Raw genomic sequence first — 20,527 nt, forward strand, 5'->3', positions numbered from 1 at the left:
CTGTCTGGGCTGGGAGGACTCACTGCTGGCTCACGTTACGTTTCTCATCAACACTTATCTGTTCATTACTCCAGTTACTGAAAATAGAGGAGCCTTTTAGATGGGCCTCTCACTACAAGAGAGATACAGAGATGCTGATGTGGGGCCAGAGAAGAGCAATGACGCTGATGAAAGTTCTGGAGCATATGTCTCATGAAGAATGACTGAGGGAACTGGAAGTGTTTAGTCTGGAGAAGAGAAGGCTCAGGGGGGGACCTTATCGCCCTCTACAACTGCCTGACAGGAGGATGATTGTAAAATGAACAAATGAAAGTTAGAGTCAATATTGTTTTAATTTATTTTCAGATCTTATCATTTGTGAGTGTAGGGGGAGAGCAGACTCATTAATGACTGACAAAGCCTGGCAGTACTGCAGCCCAATGCTTACAATTTCATTTCATTTCATTGCAGACAGCTGCCCCATCTCTTGCTGCACTCTACATTTTGGGCTATTATTGCTGTGATGCAGAGGATGCAACAGGCACCTTCCTATTCTTCCTATGCTTTTGTAAAGGGAGTGATGTAAAGACTGAAATGTTGCTGGTGATGAGAAGTCAAATCCCTCTTTAAGACTGGAAAATCAAAAGTGTCCTAATACGTGAGTGAGGGTTGTTCTGATGCAGCCCATCTCTGGGTGTATTTATAGATGAAGGATGGAATGCAGCTTGGCACCAGATGCTGACTGGCACTGTAGTCTTGCTTTATAGTTCGTGAGCAGTCACTAAGCATATGCATATTCATAAGCAGCGTGTTGAGAACGGTGATAAGAGGTTCAGAGAGATTCATTCAACAAAGTCCAGACCACACTTTCACCAGCCCAAGTGTGTGGGTCTGAGCTCAAGTGAAAGAATCATGGTGGGGGAGTAAAGGGAGAGCTAAAGTGGGATAACTTGGCACAGGGAACAACAGAGTAAAAGAATGGTTTAATCCAAGCAACGGAGTGAATCCCAGAACAGAAACATAATGGCAGTGCTGCAGTCAAACAGCACAGTTGCTTGTAAATAAACAGTAGTTCAGGGAGGACTTTCAAAGGCATAAGCAAACAGAAGAGGTGGATTTGGGCTCAGTTCATGGAGCAAGTTCATGTGGGAAGGAAGGAGCTGACAAACAAGTGTGTTTTCACCTCCTGCGGAGGAGTAGTTGTGCTCACATGGTGGTAGCTGGCGATACCTGTTGTTGCAACAGCCTAGGCACAGGTGTTTGCTCATGGCTGCTCTTTACACCCATGTCCCACAGATGAGGCCCCACAGACAGATGCACCCAACTGAGGCAATGCAAAGACTTAAGAAGTCCTTTAATCATAGAATCATGGAACGGTTTATGTTGGAAAGGACCTTAAAGATCATCTGCTTCCAATCCCCCTGCCATGGGTAGGGACATCTTCCACTAGACCAGGTTGCTTAAGCCCCATCCAACCTGGCTTTGAACACTTCCAGGGAGAGAGCACATTCAAAATCAAGGAGAAAAGCATCACCTGCTTCCAACACACTTGACTCCTCAGCAGCAGTGAGCAGTGCATCCTGTCTATTACCCATGGATAAGATCCTTGTGCCCAGAAACATGTCATCTGTTATGGACAAAAACCTTCGGGGAGAGAAGGTGTCCACCTGCCCTTTAGAAGTCCTGCAAAACCCTAATGAACTTGTTCAACGCAGGCTCTAAGCAATGCCTGTATTTTGTGTGCGGATCACACTGCACACTCTCCCAAGCTTTCTGTAAAGGCTGCTTCAGCGTGAGCCTAAAGGGGAATTCAAACATGACCAGCCACAACACTGAGATATCAGTCTACTGCACCGGGAAGACAAATACACAGCTTGCACCCAGCAGCAGCTTCTCTTTATTATTATAGATATTACAGTAACATTTAGCTCTGACTGGGGCCCTGTTGTGCTGGGCTCTTCCTATACGTGTAATGAGGCAGTTTAAGGGAGATTTGTCAGACAAATAGAGCCATCTGTGACAGTCACCCTGAACTCCCTTTACAATCAACAGTCACTTCCAGAGGGTAATTCCTCTCCTGCTGAAGTAGTCAGCTAAAAGATGAGAGATGAATCATGCTTTAAAATGCCTGGGTTTCTCTTTCTACTAAGGGGGCTATCTAAGGAATAGAGGCCCACAGTGCATTTCTTTGCAAGTATTAGAGCTGAATCACATTCCTCTCCTTTCAGAGGGGCTGAATTAGGATGTGACAGCATTTGCTATAGGCCACACAGTGAGTAAGTGGCAGATGATTGTTTTGCTGCCTATTCCCAAGGTGTTAAATTCATCCAAAGCTGCTTTTCTTCTCCTTGGGAAATATTTTCCATTCAGGCTACTCAAAGCAGTCTGCAAATGTGAAATAATTATACTCTGTTCCTCTGGGGTAGGCACTTGGTGCAGACTTACAAGGAGATTTTGGCTCTGTCCACTTGAATAAGCAAGCAGAAGTGGTTATTTCCTATAGCCCATCTCTCTGGTGAGCACTAGAAAAAGCAAAGGGTGCGAATACGGATGTCTAAAAGCTCAGATATCTAAAAAGCTGCAAGATCCTCACTTGCAGGTAGGTCAACAGTGCAGTTTGACGTTCTGAAAGCAAGCAGGGTAGTGGTGTAGGAGAGCAAGAATTTAGGAACAGTGTCCTTGAAGGCAAAGAAAAAGAGCTCTGAGCACTGGCTTCCCAATGGGAAAGTCAGGAATAACAGTTACTGGGCTTGGGCAGGATGGCTGGGAGAGCTGCAAAATGCTTGAGGGTGCTTTGAGCAAAAGCTTGGTGTGGACAATAAGTACTGTTAATACCTGGGCAATCCCCTGGCCTTCCTGGTAGAGCTGAGGTGCCCTTTTATTGCATTCCAGTGGCACATTTTAATGAGAAATGGCTATGTTAATTGCTTGGAAAGTTCCTTCCTGACAAGTCCCCTTCAGAGCCGTTTGGTAAATGGGTGTCTTTTCAGGCCACACAAACACTTTAAAACATCCCCAGACACTCACTTGCTGCCTAAGGAGAAATCCACTACCCCAGCTGCATGCTAAAGAAAGGCTTCACACTCTCTCCTAACATCATTGCAGCCCAAGAGCACAATTACATAGTCAAACAATCACAAAAGTATCAACAATAGCACCAGGGAATCTCACTTGAGGATAAGTCTTTGTCTGAGGACCCTGGGATATGATGTGAGCCTAATGAAGTAGAGAGGAAGGGTGTTAACATTTTGCATGCCTTTATTGAGTTGACCTGATTAGCCTGGTTAGTTTTGTACCCTTGTCTCTCCAGAGTAGGAGAGGTTTCCTTCAAACTCCTTCAAACTCTCCAATCTGTAAGTTTAAATAATAGGGAATTATCCATAGGATCTCTTAGATTACATAGACATATATATAATTTTATCTTTCCTTGCAATTCTTAATAGCATCACAGTCAATTTGCACTAAGACTTGGCTGTAACTGGAAAGAGAAGAACCTCCTTCACAAGCAGCTATGGGCTCACTGTCTTTTCCTTGCCTTTTGCTATGCACTAAGAATGGCTTTCCTTAAAGGAGCTGAAAGAGAACATATATATAATGCTGTGTAGAAAGACGCTTTCAGTCTAGAATCATAGAATCAAATAGGTTGGAAAAGACCTTTAAGATCATCAAGTCCAATCTTCACCTCAGGACTGCCAAGCCTAGAGGAATTTCAAAGCATGTGCCATCTCAGTTTCTGAGTCCTACCTCTTTGCAAACCCGTGTCTGGGCTGTCATTTACTTTCGTCTTCATTTCAGAGCCTATGGAAGGTGCTGTGCTGTGGTTTGAGTCTGCAACTTACTGTACCGAGGGTGGAAAAATACCACATCAAAGCTGTCATTCCCTTTGGCAAGCAATTGTATTACGGATGCATGAGGTGTGCTCTAAAGTCTCTCCCCATTTACTTCTCTATCTTCTGCCTGCTGCGGGTTTCTCCAGAGCTCATTTATAATGAATTCTGCTGTTTCATGGAAATGACCCATGTTAGGCTGCATCAGGATGGCGGTGTCTGCTTGGATTACCTTTGGGAAGGTGCAAATGAGAGATGGCAAGGCTATTATGGAGGTGAGCAGCTCTGGGGATGAGCTATGTTTCAGCTGAGCACATATGGGATGCCCAGAGCTGACAGTGATCACATAATGCAATTAAAAAGCAAAGTTCAGGAAGTGTCAAGCCGTGCAGAGTTTGGTCTGTGAAGCATCCAGGACAGCCTCCTTCAAATCCCATTTACTGTGGGAGGGATATAGCTCAGGAGTGACATCCCTTTTCACTCACCTGCATTACCCCATTAGAAATGGGATGCACAAACTGAAGGCCCCTCTAACCGACTACAACTCCTGCTAAACAGTTCCAATGATATGTAATTAGTAGGTTTTCCCATTAACTTTTTACTCTAACTTGCCTTAGGAAGTGTTGGGAGGTGGGGAAATGGTCAGTAATTTAATGGTAAACTAGATTTAAGACAGGTCCTAGTACAGCTCAGTGGGGAGAGGGATCTTTCATTTGTTGCATAAAGTAGGATCCAAAGCCAGGGCTTGGAAGCCAAGCACAGATGCAGACCAAAAATACAGTACAAACATAGGTTATTAGGATAAATAACCATGGGAATAGGATAGCTTTTCTATCAGCTAGATCTTTCTGAAAAGGCTGGGAGCGTTCCGAAAGGTAATTATTACAGAAGCACTCTCTGTTGGGTAGATATAGGAATTGTTGGGAGAATTTAATAACCTCTATCATGAAGTAGGTCAGGCCCAAAATTGAAAAAGTTAGGAGAGGCTGTTCTGAAGTCAGCAAGTCTTTTCCAGCTTTGCACTTTCCTTGGCCTGGATAAAACCAGTTCATATACGATACTTTTTAACTGAATCGCTTCAAAATGACCCTGGTCTTTGCCAAGACCTCTGCTAGTGCAGATGAGTCAAATCCAACATTTTGGTCAGAAAATGGAAATCAAATCCGTATTACACCAACACCCTGATTCATCACTAGAGAGGATGAATTCACCTTTACTGAATATTACAGCTGAGGTGAGCTTAGGTTTTATATATTCATATTTATTATATTCATAACTGTTTTGTTACAGTCAGTAGAGAGTAAACAGTTGATTCAGATGTCAGTTACCATTTAGAATACCAAGGATATTGTGTTGCCCTGCATTTGCTAGTCAAGAAGGTCGTGGGTGGCAACGGAATTGACTCCCTAGAGTGAGCACTGATTGCTTTCTGCAAGGAAAGCCGTGGATCAGGGACTTTTCCTTGTAACTGCCAGCTGAGCTCACCTTCACACCTCAGTTTGGAGTGAAAAGCTAGTGACAATGACATGCCATCACCTAATGTAAAATCAACTCCAGTTCTGTAGTTGACTTTCCAGAAAGCTCACTAGTTAAAACAGGAATAAAATGATGGAGCATGACATGGCAGAGAAAAATAATCAAAGCATTTTTTAGGGAGGAAAATCTAAAGTTCGGGTTGGAAATGGAGTGCACATTATTTGCTTAATTTTTCCTCTGAGATCTGTCAAATTTGAAAAGGCTACAATAATAATAATTTGCTTTACTCCCTTCACTTGTACCAAACAGTCCCTATCTGTCCATATGCATAAGATGCCAGCTGGAAGTGTGTGTTGGGTACTGACATCCAAATTATTAGCACAACATGTATTTTTCTTTCCTTAAGAATGTCTATATCCAGCCTGGAACAAAGTGTACTATTCCTTTCTCTTTTTCTATTTATCTCATTAGTGCACTTTCATGTTGACTGTCCTTCCTCCTCAAGAAAAAACGTTACAGGGCCAGAGTCTCACTTTTTTTCTTTCTTTTTGAATACAAACCTTACCCTTAGGCACATTTTCCTATAATTTACGGGAATTAGAAACCATTTCATAAGTATGTATATCAATTGTTTTCAAAACATTCTGATTCAAGGTTACATGCCTTTCACTATGCACTACCAATGACTTTCCTTAAGGGAGCTGAAGGAGAACGTATATATAATAATGTGTAAAACTGGGGGAAAACTCAGAAAGCAACAACTAGAGTCAATTTTGATTAGGATTCACCCAAACATAATATTCTGGCTAACAACAGATGAGTTTACACCTCCTAGCTCCCATGCTTTTCCTTTTCCTCACCCATTACATTGAAATGCCTCTTGCAAAACAGGTCCCTTTGATGCTATATTAACCATACCAATACCCAGCTGAGCCTGGCTACGTTGGCTGAGCAAGAAGAGATAGAGAGAGAGATCATATAGATACAGACAGATGAATAAAAATTGCCTTCTGAGTGAGTCCAGCTCTGCAGTCAGAATCAGGCACAGTGGCAGGCATTTGTATTGCAATTTTATTTCTTTCCAGAGGGAATGTATAGGAAAGGGAGACAAGATAGGAACTTTGTCTTAATTTTCTTCTCCTCTCCACCAAAATCATGTTAAAACCAACGTGAGCTCTTTAAGTATTGCATACTGAGCTCTGTTGGGTTTTTGCTACCTCACAGTCTGTCTACTCACTGGAAAGTCATTCTACTGCTTCCAGGTAATTCCTGTACACACCTCTAATAATGCCAAGTCTACTTTTGTTGTTTGGTGGAGGTTTTATTCCTTTTTGCCTTTTCATATCAACATGTTGGTGAGAAGCACCAGAGCTAACACATGTTCAGTCAAGGGCCTAATGCTTTCCCTTATGACCCTCAGCTAGCAGTTACTCCTTTCACCAAGACACTGGTGGATAAGACTGCACTAAAAAAAGCCAACACTGGGTGTAAAGTTAAATGGCTCTGGATCAAGGCAAGGACAACAAAACTACTTCTTTTTGTTGCTTTTTACAGCCACAGAATTTCTTTAGCTTTCATTACCGTAATATTTAAGCATCCCTGCTGTATCTGATGGTCTTTCAAGTTACAGTAATAGCATTGATGCTGGTGGTGTTGCAAGACCATCCCATAGCCCATCACAAAATGAAGGCTCTGTTGGTGCAGATGATGTGCAATGAAAAGGCCCTCTTTGCCCTACAGAGCCATTGGAATAGAAAAGATGCAGGGAGTAAATGAAGACCTGAGGAATGAAGTGTTTTGCCCAAGGTTTTGGAGCAGAGTGGCAGCAGGGCTAGCAAAAGAGGCAAACTATTCAGCTCCTGCTGCACTGGCCCATATGCGTTCTCATGCTCAGGGAAGGTTTGCCTGTTCCCTCTGCAGCTCCATCTGCTCCTACGCTGCTCTTTCTCTTGCCCAGCTGAGAACAAGATGAAACTGGGAGACAAACAAGGAATGCTGGGTCTGGGCCTTGGCCTGGAGACGTCCAAGGCTGTCAGATGACATCATTTATCATCTGTTGTTGCTGCTCTGAGGCTTTATGCTAGGAGATGCCCAACTTAAGGGCATCCTTTGGGCTGTCCCTGCTTGATTTTGGCCTCTATCCATGTTGTAGAACACCTCTGAAGGGAAAAGTTTCTAGGACTGGGGTAAGACCTTGTTTCTCTCATCCTGATCTCTTTTCCCTTTTTGTGCCAGCCCTCTTCCATGTGGACATATCCAATTAAATACAGAGATGCTTTTTCATTAACGGAGCTGAACTAATGTTGCCTGTATTCCCCTTTATTGCTTTGTTAATCTCCATCTGTCCCAGAGGGAAGGAGGGAAGAGTTTCAGAACATAACGATGAACTGCTGGAGCAATCAAAGAAAGAAAAGCATTAAAAGGCAACATGTACACACAAAAGAAGAGAACTGTAAGGGCAGGGCTTAGTCATGGTGTTGGTACAGGCAAGCTGGGCAACAAATTACAGACTAGTGCTCTGTCTTTGCATGAGGCCACTAATCATGACTATTGCCTGGCTTGATTTCTTTTTAGTTTGCAGTAAGCAGGCAGTGAGAGAAAGTGTTCAGGCTTCACATATGCCAGGCAGAGAGAGCAGAGTGAGATGGGAACAGGCAGCAGACGGTGAGCTTCAAAGGAACAGACAAATAAAAGCCCCCCTGAAGCGAAGAATGCCTCAGAGACATAAGGGGAAGCCTACAGTCTGCAATGCCAATCGAAGATGTTATTAGTGGGCTGTAAGACTCCAAGCAGGAGAGTTGGGCTGGTCTGTTTCAAAGGGATATAGAGGAGAGTTTTAGGCTACCTTAGGTAATCCTCAGTCCCTGCCACACTAGGTGTTTGCCATGTTGAAGCCTCAACCGTATTGGTTTTGTCTGGCAAGGAATACATCTATTCACACTGAAGAAGCAGTGAGATGTTTGCAGTCACTTTCCATTTCCCAGTCCCATGTAGACAGGACTGTATATTAGGTATTTGTAGAGTGACATCACTGACTCCTATTTTGGGTTGCCCACATGCCACCAGTTGACCTAACCTCAGCCTCTTCTAATTTGTCCCTGTATCCACTGAAAGCACATAGAATAGTGTATCTTTTGTTTCAGGAAAGCTGTAAAATGCAAAATGTTGTGTATATATATTTATTATATTCACACACATATATATATATGAGCTCATATATCTATATATATCTCATATCTATATCTGTATCTATATCTATCTATATACAAGCTCACAGTCTGCTTAGACTAAGGTAGGTTGGATAAGAAGGGAGTGGGGTTTGTTTCACCAAGAACCAGTTCTAGGAATAGGATTTCTTCTCATCTGGGTTTAGCTGCTGCAAAGCTGAGAACTTGATACCTTGCAAAACTTACTGCATTCTTAGTGAGCATTGTGAGGTGGGACAGAAAGTCCTTGGGAGATGCCTTTCTCTCTCTGCTGTCCCGAGATAAAAAACAGAATGTCTAATTTACATCAGCTGGTTCACTTCTAGACAAATTGCAGCATCTTTTTACAATTTTCTTTTACTCTTTTTACATTCTTTTTATTACCCCATGTAGGTAGAGGAAGGAGAAACCAATGATTACATGCAGCAGCTCAAGTGCTGTTCAAATAAGGCTGCAATGCAAACACACAGGTCTTAGCTTTACTTACCCGCACTAACAACAGAGCTGATTTGGTGTGGGGTTGCAGAATAACTTAAATACCCAACTTTGGAGGAAAGCAAACCACCAGGAGCTTCTGAGTCTTGCAGAGCTGTGCAGCACCCAGTAGCCTGCCCATCTTACTCCTTTCCCAGAGCTGGGAATATTACAGTCTCTGCTCTATAATCCACCCATGAAGATTCCCCCTTCCATCAGAGGCTTGCAGTCTGTATAGTAAGGCTCTCAGCTCCAGCAAGTTGTTGTCTGGTTCCTACTCCCCATTTATGCTGCAGCTGATATTTTTATCTAAGGAGATAAAAACACCTTGGTGCCCTCCATTGGGTGAAGGTGTGCTGCTATTAATTCTATGAATTCAGAGGCACATGTCCTGATTAACCATAGGCAACCAAAGCAAATTCAGCCAAGGTAAATTATCAGCATAGCCAGCAAATGGAATGTCCTAACCCATCCTTACAGCCCTGTTTGGTTACTATTTGGGGTTTATTTGGAAACGAAGTAGGTTGTTTTCAGCCCTGTGCTAAGACTACTGAGGATAAACAAGTCACTTTTACTGTATTTTTCCATCCCAGAACACATGACTTAGAAAAGAACAGGTTGAGGATGAGAAGAGCTGAAGGAGACAGCAGATTGCCAGCCTGGGTGCTGTGATTTGAACACAACTTTCTCAACATCACTGTGATGCTGAGTTCGTAAGTAGTCAACGTGCTTGGAGTCTTCTCCGCATCATTTTCCCAGATTGGAAACCACCCCAGTGGATCAACACTAGGAAAGGTGTGTGATTAACAGGTTAACAAAGCAGCATCTCACATCAGAGTAAACAGGCAGCAAAGTGGTTCAGAGTCGGGTGGGGAACCTGGGGTTCCGAGCCAAAAAGTCCTGTCTACAACTGAGTTGTCATGACAGCATTAATGATAGGAGAGAGAGTCAGGGAAATAATGAGAAAATGCTTTTACTGTGTCATTAGAGAAAAAGGGCAAAACGCAAATATGACCACTATGGCTGAGAATTAGAGGTGATAGAATGGATGTTTGATTGAAACTCGGAATCCAGGCAGGCAGGAGCTGCAGAACAATGCATTGTTTTTCCTCGGAAAAATCCAAGCCCAAAGCAAAGATAAATACATACATTAGAGTTCGAAATGCTTTCCAAGGGCAGCTCTGGACTCACTTATTAGAGATGTTTTAAAATGCTCAGCATGTCCAGATAAGTGGAAAAAAAACCTAGAGAACGCACTGTTAACATTGATAGCTGCTGTTTCTTGAAGACTTTTGAGCTGGTCTAAAGGCTGGTAACAGCAATAGAATAGGAAAAGACAGCCAGATGGATCTGAGGGACAGGACCCTTTTGGAAAGACCCCTTACAGAGATAAGTTCTCTGAGGTATGGAACCCCCTTGAGATGCAGTTCCAGGTTTGAATTCCTAAGTAACTTCTGTGCACTCATGTTGCTTCATCTCCTACAGGCAGCAGAGCCATACCTGCCCTACATCTCTACTGAATATTGAGCTGGTATAGTCAGTCCCACACCTATACACATGTGTAATGGCATTTTCATTAGTGGTAGTGAAGGAGAAGAGCCTTGACCCTGTTGCACACAATGTGAATCTTTCCATTGTTGTGTATAAGGTTCTGGAATGGAGGGTAAACGTGTAGAGACCTTTTGTCCTCTTCAGCCCCCCAAGTAGGTCAGGGTTAAAATGCCTCTCTGGGAAGAGTAGAAAAGGCAGGAAGCCCACTTGGATGCAGAGATGCTCAGTTACCGACTGATATATTTGCTGCAGAGACTCTATCACAACAGCACCAGTGTGGAAACTCCCGCTTTATCAAAAGCATGTGAAAAGAGCTTTGGGTTTGTTTGCCTGTTGGAGTCTGTAAAGGTATTTTCCCTTTTAACATTCTGGTTCTGTCTTTCTCTCTCCTCATGACTTAGTATCTAGGAGCCTAATTTCTAAAGTAGTTAATGGTTTGGGAGTCCTCATCATGCAGATGCCAAGGAAGCAATCTCCTTAGCAACAGCAGCCATGCAAGAACTCGGATTTGATTAGCTCTTCAACCCATTCATGTCCCTTGCACTCCCAGCAGTGTCCTGCCTGAGGGATAAGTTGGCCTCTTGCATTATTTTACTTGTCTTGCGGTACAGGTTATTCCCTCGCTGAATCTTTGAACTCACCCCAATTAGAAATCATTCAGTTTCCCCGCTGGAAAACGAACCTGTTGAAAACTTAGTTCAGTGTTCAGAAAAAAAGACACAGCAAAGATATGGAAAGAAGAATATTCTTTAATTATGCAGAGAATAGATACAGGGATATTTGCAGTGGTGGTCTTCTGTAGTGATATAATTCCCCCCCCTCCCAAAATTCATTCTTCGGAAGGGAGAAGCTTATTCTCTGAGATCCATTTTGACTCAAGAGGGGTGTTGGCTGCTACAACAGAGGGATTTGCTTGTAGGGTGTAGACAAATACTTTCCAAAACTATAGCTGATATATGCTGCCAAATGTTCTGGCAGCAAACTACAGTCCCATGACAGTCCCTGTCTCTGGCTACTGACCTATTGATGAGACCTAGAACAGGTCTCAGTGGAATTGAGAGATGTAGATAGTTTAAAGGATGACATTACTGGGTGTAAAATAAGCCTGGTGAGTGGGAAGACAGACTAGACAAGAAAGGGGTGTGCAGTAGGAAAGTCCTGGTGCAGAAAGTATGTTTAATGAATTAATAAAACCCATCTGAAGAAAACAGATTGGATCACAGCAGCAACCCTATTTAAAGCATGTTCCCATGGACAGTTGCATGAGTGAACAGAGAAGCAATGAAACTGAGCCTCCTGGATCTGGAAGAGAGTGTCAGTCGCAGGAATGTGAGAAGTTTTTGCAGCAATTTTTGCCACCCAAATTCCCATAATCTGAAGCTACACCCTGAGAGTGACAGAATCATAGAACGGTTTGGGTTGGAAGGGATCTTTAAAGATTACCCATTCCAATAGATAACAGGCTTAAGCAGCGGCATCTTCAACAAGACCAGGTTGCTGCAAGCCCCGTCCAACCTGACCTTGAACATTTCCAGGGATGGGGCATCCACAGCTTCTCTGGGCACCCTGGTCCAGTGGTTTACTACCTTTATAATATAAAATTTCTTCCTTATATATAGTGTAAATCTACCTTCTTTTAGTTTAAAACCACTACCCCTTGTCCTATCATTACAGGCTCTATTGAAAAGGCTGACTCTACCTTTCTTATGAGCCCCTTTAAGTATTGAAAGTCTTCAGTTAGTTCTCCCTGGAGCTTTCTCCTCTTCTGGTTGAACAACCCTAACTCTCTCAGTGACATGAGATCCCTTCAGTACAGAAAAGGCTTCTGCAAGCAGGAGAGGACTGCCATGGGAGTGACAGCTCCTGCTTGACTTGCAGTCAGTTTTGGCAGGGATTTACTGAGTCTGTGATGAGCAGGGCCAAGGTTTTAGTGGACAGACACCTCCACCTTCACTGCATGGCAGGCACAGCCACTTCACACTGCTTTTTATCCCTAGCAGCCTGACGATTGTCCCTTTGCTATCTCCCATTCATGCTCCTGTTGCATTCCACAGTCCTGCCCCCAACATATTTACTATGTGGGATCTTTTAAATTTGATTATTTGACTCCAATCTTTCAACCCTGTGCACAGCCAAACTTCATTTCAGATCACAGGCTCCACAATGGCAAGCACAGAGAAATTCATGAACTTCCAGGGGCGAATTCAGCTCCCCATGTTGAGCTGAATATTGAATAATTCACCAATTTCTCTTTTCCTATAGCCCAGGAGCAAGCAACTGAGCAGCAAAAGAGGAAGGGAAACCCCTCACCATCAGAGCAGCACTGATGGCTTTTTTTCCTGGCTGGCTTATGGCAAGAAAAGCAAAACAGTAGCAAAGGAACAGTGAAAGGGATGCTCTTCTGGGTGATGCTCAAGATGAGATGCTGGAGGGCGCTGAGGTCACTTACCTAAAATGCAGTTTTGTTTCAGAGAAGCCAGGGCTGGGGGCAATCATGATATTCTCTATACTCGGGGAGACTTCTTTATCTCGTCTCCCACAAATACATACACTGCATTGAGGGACCCTGTCTACTCCGAAAGCATCCCTTCTGCTTGTACCTCCTTGTTTAAATCCATCCCAGAGGCTGCAAATCTCATTACATCCCAGTGTCCTCTAGGGAGGGGAATCCATTAGATTGATTTTTCACCTACATCAATAATTAAATCATTTATAACAAGGTGGCAAATAAGTAAGACCAGCTAAAAAGGTATAGTTCAGTGAGGCTAGAGGGCAGAGAAGGAGGGAGATGGAACAACAGTGTCACAGGCTGCAGTCCAGGAAAGCTAAAACACTCTTTATCTCTTCCAGAGCTACAGTGGTACTAATGTCTTCAGCACATGTTAACTGTCAGGATGGGAATCTATGCAGAAAACCTCTCAATAGGCACCGTCACCTCCGTCTCGTTTCCATAGAGACTTGGGTTCTTGCTTCCAGCAGTGAAAATCCTGATTGACACTTGGTACCTTCGGAGAGGTAGAGCCTCGGCGTCATAGAAACAAGCTGTGAATGTTTATTGAAGTCCCTCATGGCAGGGGGCTGAGCATTTCAGGGTTTCCTGATTTTATTACTATTTCAAATGAGTCTTTTTCTTTCCCCCAGCTTATTTTATGCCATTAAAAAGGTGCTGTCTTGACAGCTTTGTAGTCTGTGATCACATCTTGATTTCAGCAATCAGGTAAAACTGCAGACAAATGGCCAGCCTGCGTTCTGTGAGAGAAAAGGTTGAATAGGAAATAAATCAAAAGTGCCTTCAAGCGTTGCAAGAGACTCCAGATTAAGCAATGACTTCACGAGCTGTGGGGAGCTTTTGAAGAATCTTCCACAAAAGCACAAAGAGGTCGTCACCTAAAGCCATGACTGTGCAGGAAAGGTCAGACGATTTGATTTTCCTCTGTACCCTATCCCACTGTTTGGGACGAATTAGACTCATTGCGTGGAGCCACTTCATTCATGGATGGTAGATGGGCTTGACGTCTGGTCTCCTGACCCCCAGTGTGATGCTGGCTTTGGACATTAGACACTTAAGTATGTCCAGTTCCTGAAAAGACATCTCTGGGTGAGATGCCTGGGTAAAATGAGTAAAGAATAATACTACCAACCAAACCAGACTCTTCCTATTTGTTTTATTACTTCCAGACCCTATTTCACACTGTATGTTTTTAGCCAGCACAGCTCCACTCTTTTTGCTGCAGAGATTGTCAGACAGTGATTTCTGCTGATAGAGATGACAAACATGCCAGTATTCCTGTGGGTGGTTCCGGAAGAAATCAAATGTACCAATGTCTTCCTGCTTTGCAGAGACCCTTGATGGTGTCCTCTAGGGCCATAAAGTTTGGACTAGGAAAGAACATCTACTAGGGATGATGAAAGGACCCAGTCTCTTTACCTAGTCTTATTTAAGGTAAAAGAAACAAAATCCAGTAAAAATTGTCAAGAAAAATTGCATTTTGCATGATTTTGATAGATTATGACATAGTCTAAAACATGACGTTTGTACTAGCTGTTCAAATCTCATGTATATAAAGCCTACAAAAACAACGTTTCCTGGATTTTCATGGCATTTTTCTGCAATTCCAGATGTTTGGGATGTGCATCCTGTCATGTTCAGTCAGTCTGTGTGTGCTTGCTATCTAAGGTTGAATCTCTATTTCATTTTTTATCATAGAATCACAGAATGGTTTGGGTTGGAAAGGACCCCAAGATCATTCAGTTCCAATCCCCCTGCCATGGGCAGGGACACCTCCCACTAGACCATGTCACCCAAGGTTCTCTCCAACCTGGCCTTGAACACTGCCAGGGATGGAGCATTTACCACTGCTTCGAGCAGCCTGTGCCAGCACCTCAGCACCCTCACAGTAAAGAACTTCTTCCTTATCTCCAACCTGAACTTCCCCTGTTTCAGTCTGAACCCATCACCCCTTGTCCTATCACTCCAGTCCCTGATGAAGAGTCCCTCTCCAGCATCCTTGCAGCCCCCTGCAGACACTGGAAGCTGCTCTGAGGTCTCCACACAGCTTCTCTTCTCCAGGCTGAACAGCCCCAATGTTCTCAGCCTGTCTCCATACGGGAGGTGCTCCAGCCCCTGCCCATCCTTGTGGCCTCCTCTGGACTTGCTCCATCCAACAGCACCATGTCCTTATGCTGAGGACACCTGAACTGTCTGGGAGCAGAATTTGCTGGTGTAGGTTATAGCAGAAATATTGGCTGGGCTTGGATCCTTGTTTTTTCATCAGTTTCTTTACAGAGTCTCAGCCTTCTGGTCCCCTCATCATTCTCTTTGATGGAGAAGGAAGAAGAAACCATCCATGTAGGAAGAACATTTACACAATGTCTCTGTTGTCCCACAGAAAGAGGTTTCAACGCTTTCATTTTATAACTTGTTGGGGTGTCTGCACCTCCCCATGGGACTATCACTTTGGATGGACTGTCTTTGATGAAGTGAATGCTGCTGCTTGTGACTGACAGCCATGGTCCATGGTACTGGAGGCATCTGCCAGTAATTGGTGCCGTACCAATCAACCTGAGCAAGGCTATGGGATACAACCAGCCTCAGAAACCATGCAGTTCTTCTTGGTCTGAGAGGCAAAGAAGTGCCAGATCCATTGTATCTTTTGTCTACACGGAGATGTGCAGGCAAGCTTATGGCTTTGACTCTTACAGTGGATAGCATAGGCTGGCCTAAACACTTGGTGAGTACAACCCTAATAAGGCATTAATCCCCGCAAGTTTAACTCATTTCCAGACATGCCTGTCTGAACAAGCCAAAGGCAAGTGAGCCACAATGCATTAAGGTCACCTTAACAGAGTCTTCCAAGTGATTTCCTACATAGCCATACCTTGACTCAGCTTGGGTTTGCTTTTCTGAAAGCTCTCAGAGGTGAGGGTCTTTGGAACAGGGTAAATGAGGCTCCATTTTCTATTTGATTGCAAGGAGATTTAGGAACATTAAATGGCCATGAGAAACAAATGAGAAGAGATCCAGAGCAGCCCTGTGGAGAAGGACTTGGGGATGCTGGTCGATGAGAAAATGAACATGAGCCAGCAGTGTGTGCTCACAGCCCAGAAAGCAACTGTATCCTGGGCTGCATCAAAAGGAGTGCGACCAGCAGGTTGAAAGAGGTGATCCTGCCCCTTTACTCTGCTCTTGTGAGACCTCACCTGGAGTATTGTGTGCAGTTCTGGTGTCCTCAGCATAAAAAGGACATGGAACTGTTGGAACAAGTCCAGAGGAGGCCACGAGGATGATCAGGGGCTGGAGCACCTCCTGTATGAAGACAGGCTGAGAACATTGGGGCTGTTCAGTGTGGAGAAGAGAAGCTGAATGGAGATCTCATAGCAGCCTTCCAGTATCTGAAGGGGGCCTATAGGGATGCTGGGGAGGGACTCTTCATTAGGGACTGTAGTGACAGGACAAGGGGTAATGGGTTAAAACTTAAACAGGGGAAGTTTAGATTGGATCTAAGGAAGAAGTTCTTTACTGTGAGGGTGGTGAGGCACTGGAATGGGTTGCCCAGGGAAGTTGTGGACGTTCCATCCCTGGTGGTATTCAAAGCCAGGTTGGCCAGAGCCTTGAGTGTCATGGTTTAGTGTGAGGTGTCCCTGCCCATGGCAGGGGGGTTGGAACTGAGTGATCTTAAGGTCCTTTCCAACCCTAACTATTCTATGATTCTAAATGATAGTGATTGCAGAGGGAACTGATAGCTGAGCAGTGAAAGCATGTTGTCTGCATGTTTGAAAAGAGTAGTCACAGGTATACAGTGGTTAGGTATCACTTCAGACTTGTGTCAAAGCCAAACCTTATTCCCTACCCAGAAAGAGGATTATTCAGTTGGAAAATTTAGCCAGCTACTGTGTCAGGTAGATGTGTCAGTATCTATCAAGTCCTTTGGGTACCTTTGGCCATTATTATAGGGGTACAGTAGCCATGCAAGCCCCCAAAGCTACCTAGGCACAGGGCAGTCTTTGAGGTGAATTAGTCTCTGGTTTCTTAGCAGAGCATGGTAGGTGAGGACTGGGTCTGGAAACTGGGTTTTTAGCTGGGACACTGATTTCAAGCACTTTGCTTGGTGTCTACTGTGCCCACCTTCATTGAGGGTCCTTTCAGCTGTGGATTCCCCCTCCCTGGACGTCTTCAAGGCCAGGTTGGATGAGGCTTGCAGCAGCCTGGTCTAGTGGAAGGTGCTCCTGCCCATGGCAGGGTGTTAGAACTGAATGATCTTAAGGCCCCTTCAAACCCAAACCATTCTATGATTCTTTACACTGTTGTTATCTTGCCCTTAACCATGGTTGTGATGCAAGGACCCAACACAGCCAGCTGGAGGGGTGGCTACATGAGTGCACAGGGTGGATAGGACATAGCTGAGATCCTGAGCCAGTGGGACATGGCAATACAAATCCCAATTGCTGTTAGTCTGCATCTGTCTCTACAGCACAACGTTCTCAGCTTTGTCATCCAGAGCCTCTTGGCAATTCCCATTGTTCTTGCTCCCTTTGTTTCTACTTTGAGATGCAGCAGGCACAGATGGACCCTGAGGCAGGCTATAACTGAACATCAGTGTAGACTATATTAAGTACTGCACTGATATCCCTGCCTAAACTGAGGACAGCCCTTGAGGTAACAGCCTTGTTTGACTTCTGCTGGTGTCAAAATTAGCAAGGAATTTGGGCCCTCCAGTGAGTGTATTTGCAGTATTTCCAGTATGTGACATAGGCTCCATAATCCTGATTACAAAGATGGATTGTTCCTTGACCCTGTTGGGAAATTAATTTCATTTTGGGTAAGGAAATGCACCATTCCAATGACACACAGAGAATCCTGCGTCACTGAAATGTGCAGCTGAATAGCATAGAAGCTGTGTCTCTTGCAACAAGGGAAATAATGGAGAGTTTCTTTAGTTGAATAGTTAAATCAGGAGATGCCAAAACAGGGCAAGTCAATCCAGAAGATAAACTCTCCTGATATCTCAATTGGTTAAATTGAAGATGAATAAAGAGATTCCTTCTTGCACCAACTGAGCACATGCCTCTTGAGTCCCAAAACATTTCATTCCATTTCTATTTTGAGTTTTCTAACCTTTCTCTTTTTCCTTCTTTCTTTTGTACTGTTTTTTTTCTTTTTTTTTTCCAAATTGAAATCACTTTCTAAGTGATTCTTTATGGAAACAAAAAGTCAAAAAAGTTCATTTTGAAAATGTCAAGATTCTATTCCTTTAGAAAAGAAGAAACACTTTATGGCAGCAAGTGGGTCTGCAAGCTTCAGGACTAAATGAAATCTGATTTTCTAGGGACTGCTGGTTTGTGTTGCAGTTCTTTTATCTAATTTTGTCTGAGGACAGTCAGTCTATGCCTATGTGGGAGCAATGGAACAACTGTCAGCAACTGTTCAGTAACTCCGTATCAGAAAAAGTAGGCTTTTAGTGACTTTGGGAGTCCCTGTTAACAAGTTAATAGGTTGAAGGCTAATAAACGTGCAAGGGGAAAAGGCTGTAAAGCATATTAACACTGCATGACCACACTAACTTTCAGAAAAGTTAAGTCCTAAAGGCTCCTAAATGTAGCCTAAAAGCAATGAAAATGGCCACCCCTTCGATAATAGTAAGCTATGATTTTTGGTCACCCAAAACTGTTTCATTGAATCATGGAATGGTTTGGGTTGGAACTGACCTGAAGATCATTCAGTTCCAACCCCCTGCCGTGGAAATGGATGCCTCACTCCAGACCATGTCACCCAATGCTCTGTCCAACCTGGCCTTGGTCACCGCCAGGGATGGAGCACTCACAGCTTCTCTGGGCAACCTGTGCCAGCACCTCAGCACCCTCACAGTAAAGAACTTCTTCCTTATATCCAACCTGAACTTCCCCTGTTTCAGTTTGAACCCATCACCCCTTGTCCTATCACTGCAGTCCCTGATGAAGAGTCCCTCTCCAGCATCCATCCCCTTCAGACACTGGAAGCTGCTTTGAGGTCTCCACGCAGCTTCTCTTCTCCAGGCTGAACAGCCCCAGTGTTCTCAGCCTGGCTTCATACAGGAGCTGCTCCAGCCCCTGTTCATCCTCTTGGCCTCCTCTGGCCTTGTTTGCTGAATTGATCCAGATTTTTCACATAGCAACACTCCTTTGAATTGTTAAATGGTTAGATATTAGCATATCATAGGAGATTTGTAGGAAGTACAAATTACTATCAACGAGAACAGGTCTAAGATAACGTCCTACTACATGATCAGAGCAAGAACCCAGAGCTCACCAGAGCATCATATTGACGTGATAAGTGGAGCCATTATAGAGGATTGTGTCAATAAGGAAAGTTTCACAGCCTCCCTAATTACACATTGCTTTGCCGGAAGAAGTGGCTCCAGGGGAGCAGTTAGGCTGTGCACAAACATATGCCTGCCTGAAAAAGTCAATAAATGTGATTTACATGATTGACCGGTGCAATCACTTTGATTAAAAAGGAGACAGAAGGGGGGGAAAAAGAAGACAAGAGAACAAGTATATCATTTATAATGCAATACTCCAAGAAGGTCCATATTAACACTTCCTTTAGCTGTCCTGAATAAGCAAATTAAGGAGCTCCTCAGTGTAGTCAGGATAAAAAGAGAAGGAAAAGAAAAGATTATCAATTAAGTGTGAACTAATGATTCTTTTCTCAGTTCTACAAGTTCTTGATCCTACAGACCTTCCCCTCTATTCATGCCTGTGAATATCTATGCATTTTGGATCATAGAACCATAGGGTCATGGAATGGTTTGGTTTGGAAAGGACCTTAAGATCATCCAGTTCCAACCCCCTGCCATCGGCAGGATGCCTCACGCTAGACCATGTCACCCAAGTTTCTGTCCAACCTGGCCTTGAATACTGCCAGGGATGGGGCATTTACTAGTGCTTCACCACCCTCACAGTAAAGAAAAACACAAGGATGGTTCCTACTTTGCTTTTGGAAAGTGTTTCAACTAGTTTGAGCCAGTTAGTCCATCACTGGGCTGTATCTATCCACAGTTACTCCCTCCTGATACAGCCAGGAGCAGTAAGAAGGCTTTTCTTCATTAAATGAAGGTATAGACCCAGTGACTCCATGAACTTTCATCCAGAACTGTCAGAAAGAAGGTAAATTACAATTACCAGATTCAAATCTGGAAGGTTTTAGAACAAAACTGGAAACCTTCTAAGTTTATCCACCACAGTCGCTAAGTTTGTCTCAGTCACAGCTGAGGTATTTCCCAGCCTCATTACCCTTCCCACTTCCTTCAGAAGGGCATCCCCATCCTGTCCATCTTATTCCACTGTAACTTGGCCATCAGACCTCCTCATGTCTCAGCATTGACCTCTCATTGTCTCTTCTCTCCTTGCCCTCAGACCTTCTCCACTGAAGCAACCACTGATCTTGTACCACTGAGTAGTGGATGGAAGATGATGAGGATAGACTTTTCTCATTATAGCCTCTTAATTTGAATTCCCACAGTGTTCAGTGGAGTT

Source organism: Pezoporus wallicus, unplaced genomic scaffold, assembly GCF_028554395.1.
Source record: "Pezoporus wallicus isolate ANWC-B61680 ecotype Strahan unplaced genomic scaffold, APGP_CSIRO_Pwel_v1 contig_13859, whole genome shotgun sequence".
NCBI classification, from domain to species: Eukaryota; Metazoa; Chordata; class Aves; order Psittaciformes; family Psittacidae; genus Pezoporus; species Pezoporus wallicus.